This window comes from Cryptomeria japonica, chromosome 6 (assembly GCF_030272615.1).
Source record: "Cryptomeria japonica chromosome 6, Sugi_1.0, whole genome shotgun sequence".
NCBI lineage: Eukaryota > Viridiplantae > Streptophyta > Pinopsida > Cupressales > Cupressaceae > Cryptomeria > Cryptomeria japonica.
This window is the reverse complement of record NC_081410.1, coordinates 254,666,862-254,679,333: the sequence shown is the minus strand read 5'-3', so window position 1 is coordinate 254,679,333 and position 12,472 is coordinate 254,666,862. Positions and strand designations below refer to the sequence as shown.

General features: G+C 38.9%; 1 protein-coding gene across 4 annotated transcripts in view; it reads left to right on the top strand.

Moving 5' to 3' along the window:
• Window positions 1-12,472, top strand: part of LOC131037351 (uncharacterized) — a 241,535-nt gene that overhangs the window by 42,339 nt on the left and 186,724 nt on the right. The gene's annotated exons all lie outside the window — the stretch shown is intronic.

Below are 12,472 nucleotides of genomic sequence, written 5' to 3'. Positions count from 1 at the left end.
TGAACGGTCCAGATCAAAAGAAGATCAATGGCCAAGATTATGACACCTAAACCCTAATTAGGGTTTATTACAAATAGCCCCCTTTTTATTGAACAATATTAAATGCATAGCCAAATATTAAATTTGGCACAAAAACCTAGGAGACATAGACCAATGATAATTAAGGTGCCACATCATCTATAACAACCTTTCTTCTAGAATCTTATTCCCTTTCCAATGCTCTTTCTTAGCATATGCAATGAATCTAGACACGATTCCTTCGATCTTAGCAATTGGAATCTCGGGAAGATTCCTCATTCGTTCTTCCAAGTGGATGACCTGATCGAAAGCCTTGAGAAGAGCAGTGTCCCATCCAGGTTCAAGTTCTTTGATTTTCTCAATCAAGAGCATGGTAGCAAACATCTGATCCCGTTGCTCATCTGTAATAACATTCTCATCTTTGCAAAAGATGACCTTGACTCTATCTTCTAATTCTTGCAAATCCACATCTGTCTTAACTGCAATCCTCCTGCCAAGAATAGTACATAATACTTCAAACACTTTGTCCTGGATCGGATGGATAATCTCTTCAACTTGATTGCATGATGTCCTCAAAAAGAACTTCCTTCATCTGGAGTAAAGTTGACCATTGGAGTAAACTATGAGGTCCTCCTTCCATTATCTTTTCTTGTGCTAGGACCTTCCTTGATGTTTGTCTGATTACTTGCAGGACAGGAATGATAACATCCTTAGTATGAGCAAAAGCAGCTACAGTTATCACTAGGTTGTGGATGATCTCAAGAACCTGAATAGCCCGATGAATAGTCTGCATCATCCTTGTTGCAAATTCAATAGCAACTGTATGGGATTTGTCAATCCAAGAGCTCATAAGCTGAACCAAACTCCTGACTCTCTCTGCCTCACCAACTGATTCAAAGGGAAGTGCCTGCACAGGAGATACTGCCGGATCCTGACGCCTCAACGGCTGATTGAGATGGCTAAAGTAGCTTCTCCAAGCACTGACCTCTCGCTCAAGCTTTCTATTCTTTTCCATTTCTTCTCTAAGCTTGTCCTTAAGTGCCTCAAATGAATCAGTGGCATCATCCAACGTCTGCTCGGCTGTGAGTGGACCAAGCTCAAATGTCTCTACATCATACTCCTCTGCGAGGATTTCACCTTCATACTTGTCCACTGCTGGTGTAGCTATCTGTAATTTCCTGGATCCTGTCTCATCTCTGATCATCTTGGACATCTTAGTGGCTTTCCTCTTTTCTGTCACTTCCTGAGAATTTCCAACAAGGCTCTCTAAATCAATCACATTATCTTCGTCCTCGATCACAATCACCCTTGTTAGTCTCTCTTTTAACCAATCTGGAATGGCAGATCTTGTTTCTCTAACCTGTATCTCCTTAGGCAATGTTTCTTCTTCTCTGAGAGGAGATGTCACTTCGTCATCGTTCTTGTCTTCATGTAGCTCATTGACTTGGAGAGATCGGCTTGATGAACGTTGAGGTGCTTGTCCTTCTTCCTGTTTATCGTTCTGCACCATTGATTCCATAGATTCCTCCATTTCAAGTGTCCTCTTCTCTTGTCGAGAAGATGTGCCGGATGAACGATCTCTATTGGCCTCTTGCTTCTTCTTGGAGGATTCTCTTTTTTCAGGTCTCTCTTTCCTCTTTGAACCTCTAGGATGGGGAGTACCTTCACTTGCGCTTCGAAGATTGCCCTCACTTGTGTTTCTGGGATTAGGATTACCTTCACTTACACTTGCTCCTCCTTCGCTTGGCCTTTCCTCCAAAGTAAAAGTCATAGATATGCCCTGCTCTCTCAACTTTTGATGTTGCACATCAACCCATCTGCGAGTACAAGACAAAACTGGAGCCATCAAGGCATCTAGATCCAAAATTTCAGGTTCATTCCAATCTAGCCTCACTGCTTTGCTTTCTTGGTCATAAGACGATTGGAGATGTCTGCCACTATCCTGAGCTTGGTCGGCCACTCTGTAAATTTTGCATTTCCTGATAAAGTCTAAAGGCAATCTGGAATGTATCTTTCTTTTCACTTCAAGATCATCTGAGAGATTCATCACAAAGTCCTCTATCTGAGGTTCATGTCTGTATTTCCTTCCGACTGTCTCTTCTATATACCCATAAGGATCAAAACTCTCTCTCAAGGCAAAGAATGAAAATGAATATAAAGCTAACTCCTTTTCTGCATCGTCCATGGCTAGAGCATTAGGACATACCTCAACTGAATTTCCTAGTATGATAGGAACAGGAACTCCATTTCCATGCCTGTGTCTGAATGCCTTCGCATAAGCTGCCAACTGTCTAATTACCTCAAGTAACACTATTCTGTCTGTCGGATATCTTGGCAACATATAGGGAGGTGAAGGACATCCATGAACTCTAATATATGTAAACTTTTGAAATTGGATGAACCAAGCACCGTACCTCTTTACAAGCTCTTGTGCATCCTGAGATAGCCGATTGTGAATCCCGCCTTGCAATGTCCTGGTGATGTTCATCGTGAAGGTATCATTGACTAACTTGTAGTCACTTCCTGGAGGATGATGCAAATGAACATAGGAATCACAAACTCTGACTTCCCCGGGCCCTTTTCCGATCACTCCTCTGTGAGGTAATCCTGCATATTCAAAACTCCTTATCAAGGCATATATGATGTATGAACTCATGTGGAAGGACTTGGTAGCCTTCAGTCTTCTTAACTGCACGTCCAAGCAATGGCTAATCATTCTAGCCCAATGAATTGTTCCTTTTCCTTGAACTATCACTTGGATGAAGTAGAACATCCACTTCTCAAAATAGAAGGCTTGAGGAGCCCCTGTAACTCGGTTGAGTAATGTTATCAAATCTCTGTACTCCTCCTGGAAGTCGATCCTATGTGGTGTGTTCGGAATCTTGCTCAGGTGAGGACGACTCTTGAGTAACCAAATCTTGTTGATGATGCTCAAGCAAGTGTCTGGGTCATCTTCGTACATGGATCTAGCTCCTTCCAAGCTTCTATAGATCATATCTTTATGTTCTGGCAGGTGAAGAGCTTCACTGATAGCCTCCTCTGAAAGATAAGCCAAAGTGTTTCCTTACTTGGACACGATCGATCTGGACTGTGGATCATAATGGCGAGCACACTCGATCATCAACTCATGGCACTAGATTGCTGGAGGGAAGCCGGCTGCCTTGATAATGCCACTTTCAATTATTCTCCTTGCGACAGGTGATGGCTTGCCAATGTAAGGGACCTCTCGAAACTTCGTCACACTGAAGTTTCCCAGGTTGGTATCTCCAATGTTGCTCCACTTAGACACGATCTTGGTCTCCAATTCTTCGTTCTTTTGATCTTCCTTCATGAGGGCTGGACGATTGGTGGATGCTCCTGCCTTCGGGGTCACCATCGTGACACCTACACAACATTTCATAATGAGTAATAGATTTTGCAATATAGAAATATAGACTAGATTAAAGATTTAATTTTAGGAAACTTCATGATAAATCCTTGAATTATCATTTCCTAAATATAACGACGCAATTTTGGAATTCAAGATTCAAAATTCAAAATTCAAAATTGAGGCTAGGACGATTCAAAATTCAAAATTTGGACAAGGGAGATCTTGCCATACCTTTCTTGAGAACTAACTCTAAAAAGATGCAAAATTAGGAAATTCGCCTAGGCAAAATGAAGATTGGAGTCTTCAACGTGAGCTTCTCCTAGCAAATGCGCCTCCTTTATTAACTCCACCACCTTGGGGTCTTCAACGTCTTAAGGGAAAATTCGCTCCAACTCTTACCACAAACAAAGTTCGCACTTCACCTTAGATGAAATTTCGCTCCCTTCTTGGACAAAATTCGCTCCTTTTATTGCTTCTCCAAAATCGCATGTGATAATGATTGAATGATGTTTTAAAATGCTTCAAAGTACCCTTCTTATATAGGCGCTCATCTCCTTATTCTTACATAGGCCGACTTTTAGAAATAAGGCAAATAATAAATAAAATTTAAATAAAAATGGAGGCCGACTTTTATAAAAAATATGGAAATATAACCCCAAGCGCTCTCCCTTTTTATTTAATTTAATAATTAATTAATTTAAATGCCTTTGTAATTAATAATTTCGATTTTTTAAAAAAAGGCCAAATTAATTATTAAATGCCTTATGCGCTATTTTAAATGCCAATTTAATTAAATAATTCAAAGTTTTTATCGAATTTTAGCATTTAATGTACTTCAAAATTCATTGGCGCCAAAACATGAGAGATATAAGGGATACTAACCACATCGCTCTGGTCCCTGGGAGAGGGACAGGAGCGCCTTAGCCAACTTGGATTGATTTTCACGTTCAAAGTCACTTCCTTTACGTCCAAACTGGGATCTTCATTTGTAACTTGGAGTTTGATCTATTCAATTTTTGAAATGAATGCCTCTTAGACCCTTTTCGCTCTGGTCCCTTGGTGAGGGACAGGAGCGATTTTTGCTTTTACTCCTTGGTCTTTGTCTTTTGAATCGCCAAATTAACTTGCGAGGTAGGCAATGATCATCTTTGTTTGTTCCACGCATGCCAATCTTGTCCTTCGCAAAGCAAAATTGATATTCTGGAGATTTTCGCCCTGGTCCTTGACTGAGGGACAGGAGCGAACTTTACATTTTAGCCAAAATTTGCCGAGCCTTGGGGTCAATTCCTTGTTTATCATCATCGAAAGGCGTTCCTCACTTTGCACAATTCTTGCCTTGGCGTGATTCTGGAGGGAGATGTTTGATTTCATAGAAATCGCCTTGGTCCTTGACTGAAGGACAGGAGCGATTTTGTATTTATGGCACAAAATTGTTGATTTTTGACGTTAACTCCTTGTTCATCATCTTGTTAACGACATTTGGGATCCTGCGTGACCTTGCCTTGACGTAGTTTTTGAAGGGAACGGTTGACTTTATTGAAATCGCTTTGGTCCTTGACTGAAGGACATGAGCGCCACTTTGTTCTTTGTGCGAACCCTTGATCATATCGACTTCCAATTGCCTTCTAAGCGAAAAACGTTGTTTCTTATTCCTTCTTGAGTCTTGCAAACGATAGTAGTACTCTAAAATTAGGCACACTTGAAGAGTTCGCTTTGGTCCCTGGGAGAGGGCCAGGAGCGATTTAGGCAATTCCATCAAGTTCTGTGGTCCTTTGCAACTTCGTTCTCCTTTAAAGCATTCCAAACATCATTTTGACTTCGTGTCTTGACTTGGACACATTCAAATTCGGAGGGAGAGGCTAGATAACCAAGATTTCGCCCTGGTCCCTTGGAGAGGGACAGGAGCGAACTTGCATTTATAAGCTTATTTGTGTTTCGCCAACTTTCAAAATCATCTTCAACGGGGTGATCACGCCTTCCTTCCTTCATGTCAAACTTGAAATTCGCCTTTCCTTGGTCCAAAACTTGTCTTTTAAGAAAATCGCTCTGGTCCCTTGGAGAGGGACAGGAGCTATCTTGAAAATTCGCCTTGGTCCCTGACAAAGGGACAGGAGCGAACTTGACTCTTGGGTCGATTTTCTCCTTCGTGGTCCCTTCAAGTTATATTCAATGGACAAAACGTACTTTACTTGATCTCTTCCAAATTGCGAAATCATTTAATCTTGCAAGAATAAGGCAAACTTGGAGTTCAAGCTCCGGTCCTTCAGTGAGGGACAGGAGCGATTTTGTCATTTTAGCATATTTCCTTGTTTGCAAATTACTTCAAATTATCTTCAATGGATGAAACATGTCCTCCTTGATCTCCTCGAATCAAAGAATTGTCTTGGCCCTGCAAGGACAGTGCAACGTTGAGAAACAAGCTCCGGTCCTTCAGTGAGGGACAGGAGCGATTTTTGTCCTTAAAGCCAAATGTTCAACTTCTCATTGCAAACGACTAAGTCTAGATACTCCATCATGTTGATTTCACCCCTTATTGCGTCCTTGATGCTTCAATTTGATCAAGTAAGGCCAAAAAATGCCCCAAGTAAACCATTTCGCCCTGGTCCTTGACTGAGGGACAGGAGCGATTTGGCCTTAAACTTAAAAAATTTGCCATTTTGAGTCTCAAAAAATCTTCAAAACCTTCAATTTATGCTCGATTGCATCTCCTGGCGACCCTGCACAAGACAAATGAAACAAGTCAATAACCAAGATGCATAAAATACCAATTTCGCCCTGGTCCCTAGGAGAGGGACAGGAGCGATTTTACCTCCATAGGCCAAAATATCAAGAATTTAGGCTTTCAGTCACTTCACAAGGCATAATTAGATCATCTCCAAGGCTAGGGGTCAATTATCAAACTATCCAAAATTTGGTCCAAATTCACCCGGACAAGATTACACAATTCCATCATTAATACTTAGGTAAAATTTGGACTTTGCTTTCAAAATTCCGACTGGACCTAGACAGACACACCTGACATCCTGACAGACTTATCCTATTTCAAAATTGCAATCCACGCGAGGATGCTCAATAAACTTTCAAAATTTGACTGGACTTCGGCTTGAAAATATCAAAAAAGGAAACCCTAAGGCTTAGCCCTAGTCCAGACGACTCACTCACTTACCCAAAACCCTAAAAGCAGAGAGAAGAACAGGCAAAACCGAGCAAAGAAGAGGGGGGTCCCCATTTCAATGGGGCGATGTGTGAAATGGTCACAATAGTAGCCAAACTTGTCATTCCTTGTAATGTCCCCATTTTTACGCTTCCCTATTTTGCTAGTGTTGTCTAGTTTTTAGGGTATCCTGGAGGTTTTCAATTTCGCAGGGAGTTTCTATATTCTTGGTGAGCTCAGTTCCTAGTTTCAATGGGTTTCGTCAACAATTGCTATTTATAGCAAGTGCTTGCATGGCACCAATCTTTCTAGGTTTTTATGGGATTGTTCTGTTTGATCCTTGGAGAACATTGCTATTTATAGTAAGTGCTTGCATGGCACCAATCTTTCTTGGTATTTCTAAGTTTGTTCTTTTTGCTCCTCAGAGAACATTGCTATTTATAGTAATTGCTTGCATGGCACCAATCTTTTTGGGTTTGTTCTCTTTGGTTCCCAGAGAACATTGCTATTTATAGTAAGTGGTTGCATGGCACTGACTTTTCTAGGTCTTTTTGGGTTTGTTCTTGTTGGTCCTTGGAGAACACCGCTATTAATAGTACAAGCTCGTATCAGCATCCGTTATCTGCTGATAGCTTTAGTTCATTTAGGTAGTGTTACTATTTTGGGATAGTCGGTGATTACATTGATAATGATATCTTGTTGACTTATGGTGTTTTTAGGTATTATTTGAATAATGTTAAAGCATAAAGTTAAATTGTATATTTAACTTATGTTATGTAAATTTAATTAAGTGATTTTAAATCGGTGCCTAGGGAGGTATAAGGTTTTAAACTAATCTTTAAAGTGCTTTTTAGAAGTGGGTGCCAACATAGGGAGAGATAAGGAGTTGATAAAGTTAAATTTAAAAGATTGCACAACTCTAATTATGGTGTTGAGCTTGGAGTTTATATAAAGACTTTTTAGAGTTCATTCTCAATATGTTGATGTTTATTATCTCTTTGTTTGAAAACCCTGTGTTGGAAATATCTTGCATGTATTTCACAGTGCATTAAAAGATTTGTGGTTACGAAATTTTTGAGTTTTCATTGGAGACAAATCTCAGAGTTTTCTAAAGATTTTGTATATTCTCTTGTTTTTGGAGGATGCCTTATAGTGAGTTTTGGTGTATCAATCTTCTAGTGTGCTGGCCACCAATCTGAGGTATTGTTGGATGAAAAGGTATTAAATTCTTGAAGATTGTTTGTACCCTAGTTGCATTTATATTGCTGGTCGACCATCTTTCCTCTCTATTTGGGTGCTAATCATTTTTAGCATTATGTGTGTCTAAAACCCCATTGCTGGGCAGAATGTTTGGTGGGTTACTATAGTCATTTCACCTATTGGTGAGGGCGTTAGAAGTTATGAATACCTGAGTTGCTGGGCGTGGAGATTTAATTAGTATTTGGTCACTTGCAGGCAAGTATTTCTGCTCATTCTATTCGCCACGAGCCGCTGATCATTTCTGTGTATGTTGGAGTCTTTTAAATGATTGTTGTCAGAAAACAGGAGATTCAATATTACTCTCGTGCTAGCCTGTGGTTGCAAGGTAAGACTAGACAAGTACCAAAGGATCAATATATTGCTATTTGCAAGGTTAGAAACACGTTCATCAATCCATGTGAATGCTGTAGCAAGTTTTATTGTAATAACTCTGCGAACCTGATTGTTTAAGACAGATTTCTGCTCACATATTATAATTTTCAGTTGAATGTTGCATTGAGTTCATTTATGTCAAAATTTGTTAATACGTTATGGAATCATTGCCAAAACTCAGCACATTCTACATATGTCATAAAACACACTGAACCAATAAATCATGCACTGAACATGGAAGGGAAATGCAATCCGAAAACACAGACTGCAAACTAGAACTTATGTTCAGAACCTTGCCAACTGTTTGACAAATTACCAGCTTAGTCTTGAAGAAGAAGTGCCAAAAATTTGTATTAGAACAGGGGTGGACATTTTATCCCCTCCAACTAAGGCCATAAAGTAACCCTGTCAAGGGGCTGAATGGACTGGAATCGCTTAGATCTGCAGCTGTTCAAGTCTGATTTTTCAACAGACTTCCGAATGGACTGAAATTGCTTAGATCTGCAGCATGATTGTTGGCATGCAGTAGTCAAACTTCTTTGTTAAGTACATTATAGAATTGAAATTCAAGATGGATGAGGAGGAGGTGATAATTCATGGCATATTGGATGGAGTGCTAAGCATGGCTGAAGTGAAAAGAAGAGAGGTGAGTGTTGAAGGAACTGAAGCCACTCAATGGATGGAGATCATCAAGGATCCATTCCAAGGTAAGATACTTCGTTATGATAATGTTTGGTCTTTTTTAAATATGCTCATTGTGGCACACTGAAGATTGCCACCCAATGAGATATTGGCAAGACAGGATCTTTTGGGTAAGAATCATCAACTTATAATGGCTGATTGGAATTTTGGTGGCAAGAACTATGAACCATGGATCATTCTGAGTGTTGTTTCCCATTCTAGAACTGCTGTTATACACATTTCCAACTTCCCACACATTCTATTGGTAGTCATAAAGAAATTTTTAGTCACCAGGAGGATGCATTTCCCACCTATTGTCAATGGTGAGATGTCTACAGCTGATATAAGATGGTTTCCAGCCACTACAACTATGATTTTGTAAGAGAATGCAATTCTACAGCCATGGAATTGCTTGGGGCGACATGGAAAGGACTTGTGAAGACCAAGGTGATCATTATAAAAATAAAATAGAAAATGTGAGTATAGTTGTTGATGTACATTGGTTACATTTATTTTGGAAGTCATTATTAAGAAGGGATTCAAGATGAAGGGAGTTTTGTGTCAAGGCAACTATCTTATTAAGGCAGTTATGAGTATCAGATGGAGACCTCAGGGAGAAGTTTACATAAAAATCAGAGTCGTATAGCAAAGCATGGTGAGGTAGCACCAAACTTGGGAGGTTTTGCATAGATTCACCCCCAAGGAAGGAGGAGAGCAATTGTTTATGATCTCCTACTACCCAAGGAAGTAGGGGATGTACCAGGACGGCTGTAAACTAAAGTGTCACCGTAAAGGTTGTTGTTATTGCCATTATCAGCCACCATATTATTTCAGTTACATTCATACAAGTGGATGTGCAAGTGTTTTCAGTCATGGGAAGAGTGTGTTTCCAATTGTGACTACAAGCAAAGAATTTTCAGTCTTTATAGGAATGTTTTTAGCATTTACATTGCTCACATTTTTAGTTTTTGCAAGTTTCAATATAGCAACTGCTATATCATTGTCATATTGCTGGTCTTGCTAATCTTAGATCATGAGCTGCTGTCAGCAGTCATGAATAGCTGCAAGTTTGCACATTTTATAGAGGCTTTATTGCTAACCAATGTTGGTAGAAGGTTTCAACTGAAGGGAACAAATATTTTAGTAATCATACCTATGATTTGGGAGAGGCTTTATAGCTGCTGTCTGGAATGTTTTCAGCATTTACATTGCTCACATTTTTAATTTTTGCAAATTTCAATATTGCCACTGCTATATCATTGTCATATTGCTGGTCTTGCTAATCTTAGATCACGAGCTGCTGTCATCAGTCATGAATAACTGCAAGTTTGCACATTTTACAGAGGCTTCATCTCTAACCAATGTTGGTAGAAGGTTTCAACTTTCAACTGAAGGGAAAAAATATTTCAGTAATCATAGTTCTGATTTGGGAGAGATTTTAGGTGATTTGTGACTGTTGTAATTTTTTTCCAACTCATACTTAGTCGAATTAAATCAAGTCAGAGGACTTGAAACTTATTTTTATTTCCTGTAGGCTAAAGAGGGGATTCAACAGGGGAATAATATAATAATAATTCATTAAATTGTCTAAAAGGTACTTCAAGTTATAACTTTGGACAAATGATGCTTAATTTATTAATTATTAATTGGGGCCAAAATTTAACATAGGTTACATGCTCGAAAAAGATGAATACTCAATTAAAAGAAATATTAATAATTGTAAGTTTGGGAAAAATATGAGTATTTAATTAAATAATTTGAATTATTTTTTAGGTTTGGATGGAAAAGGATTAAAAAGCAATTGATGGAGAAAAGAATTTTATTCTAATCATTATCAATTTTCGGAAACCCTCATTTTGGAGAGCATTGAGTTTTAGTGTATAACTTTGACCTTGAGGACGAAATTTCTCTAGTTTATTCAGGATTAGGAAGATGAATACCTTTTAGTTCTCATTGTAGGTTTCATACAGGGGTCACAAATTTGTGCTGATCTAGAAATTTGTGTGGAGATTTGAAAACACAAATATATAAATATTTTTTTGATCGGTAAAGTTGATATAGCATTGTATTAAAATAAAATTTTTACATATTCTAGAATATCATGTCCATCTTCATATCATTGTAGCCATCTACCCATATACCTTATAGACAAAAATTATAGTTGAATACAGAATTATCATCCTCATTTATAATCCTAACATCAATTTTGTATAATACCTATTTATATCCATATATTAACATAACAGAGTTCGGCATTTTAAACAAAATTACAGCCCATAAAAAACTATCCATCTAAACATTTTTTTCCTTATCTGGATTCAAAACCTAGATGTCCTCCTGAGCAAACTTAAGCTGCTTGCTTTTCGGTTTGAGACCAGCTTCCTTCTTTGCACACTTCTCCTCCTCACACTCCTGAATGTATTCTTTTATGAAACGAATACCTATTGATGCTTCCTCTCGTTGCTCATCCTTGGTTCTCTGTTGTGTTCCACAACATGAAAGGATGAAGTGGAGGAGTATACCCTGCAACCTGAACCCATTCTCCTCCCCTGGCATTAAATCCCTCACTCGGCTTTGCCATTGAAATAAAAGCACCAAGACCCAAACACCACTCACTCTTTACACTTGACTCCTTTATCCACCAAGCTTCCTCCTTCATGCCCAACTCCAAACACCATGCAAGCACCATAGACGAAATGTCTACATTGGAGCGGTTTTTATACTCTGCTCTCATAATCTGGTAGAACATGGGATCATCAAACTTAAAAACATTCTTCATGCTAAGCTCAAAAATCTCCTCCATAAATGAAATCGATCTGAGGCTAAATCTGGCCTCCATACTATCGTCTACCAGCTCTCTGCACACTGCCCTCTGCAAATTGAGAACAAGAAGTGGCGGTGACAAGCTATCTGCCACCACTATATTATGTCTTGGCATGCTTCAACCTCGCGAGAATACCACATTCATAAATGGCCCGGTCGGAATAGAGCTGGTGGTTGCAAGCTATAATCATAATTCTTCCATCAACTCTTCTTTAAAATCCTCCCATACCAACTCATCATGAGCAGTCTTCAATGTCACCACCCATTTGAATATAATGTCAGCCACGTCATTGCCACCACGTAATGTGTGGGTAATTTCAAAAGATTTGAATTTTTCAAATTTGCATTTTATTAATTTAATCCATTTATTAATTCTCCATACCTGAGATTGCCCGTTTATAATAGCATTTATAATAATTTGCGAATCTCCCTCATGATGGAGATTCAAAATAGAAAGCTTACTAGCTAGATTCACTGCTAAATAGGCTGCTTGAGCCTCTGCCTCATTATTCATTCTGTTTTTTAACCTTTGAGCTCCTTGTGTCATTATATTACCCTTCCAATCACGAGCCACTGCCCCTGCCCCTGATGGTCTGGATTACCTTTCGAGGTGCCATCAAAATTAACTTTAATCTACCTCTCTTTTAATCTGGTCCATTCTGTTTTGTTATCCTTTACGCCCAATGGATTAACCCATTACTGCCCATTATTTTTAAAATAATTTAGAGATTATTATTTTATTTGCTGGTATAAATAAATGGTATTAGCCATACCATCTATCCTATTAGCTGGAC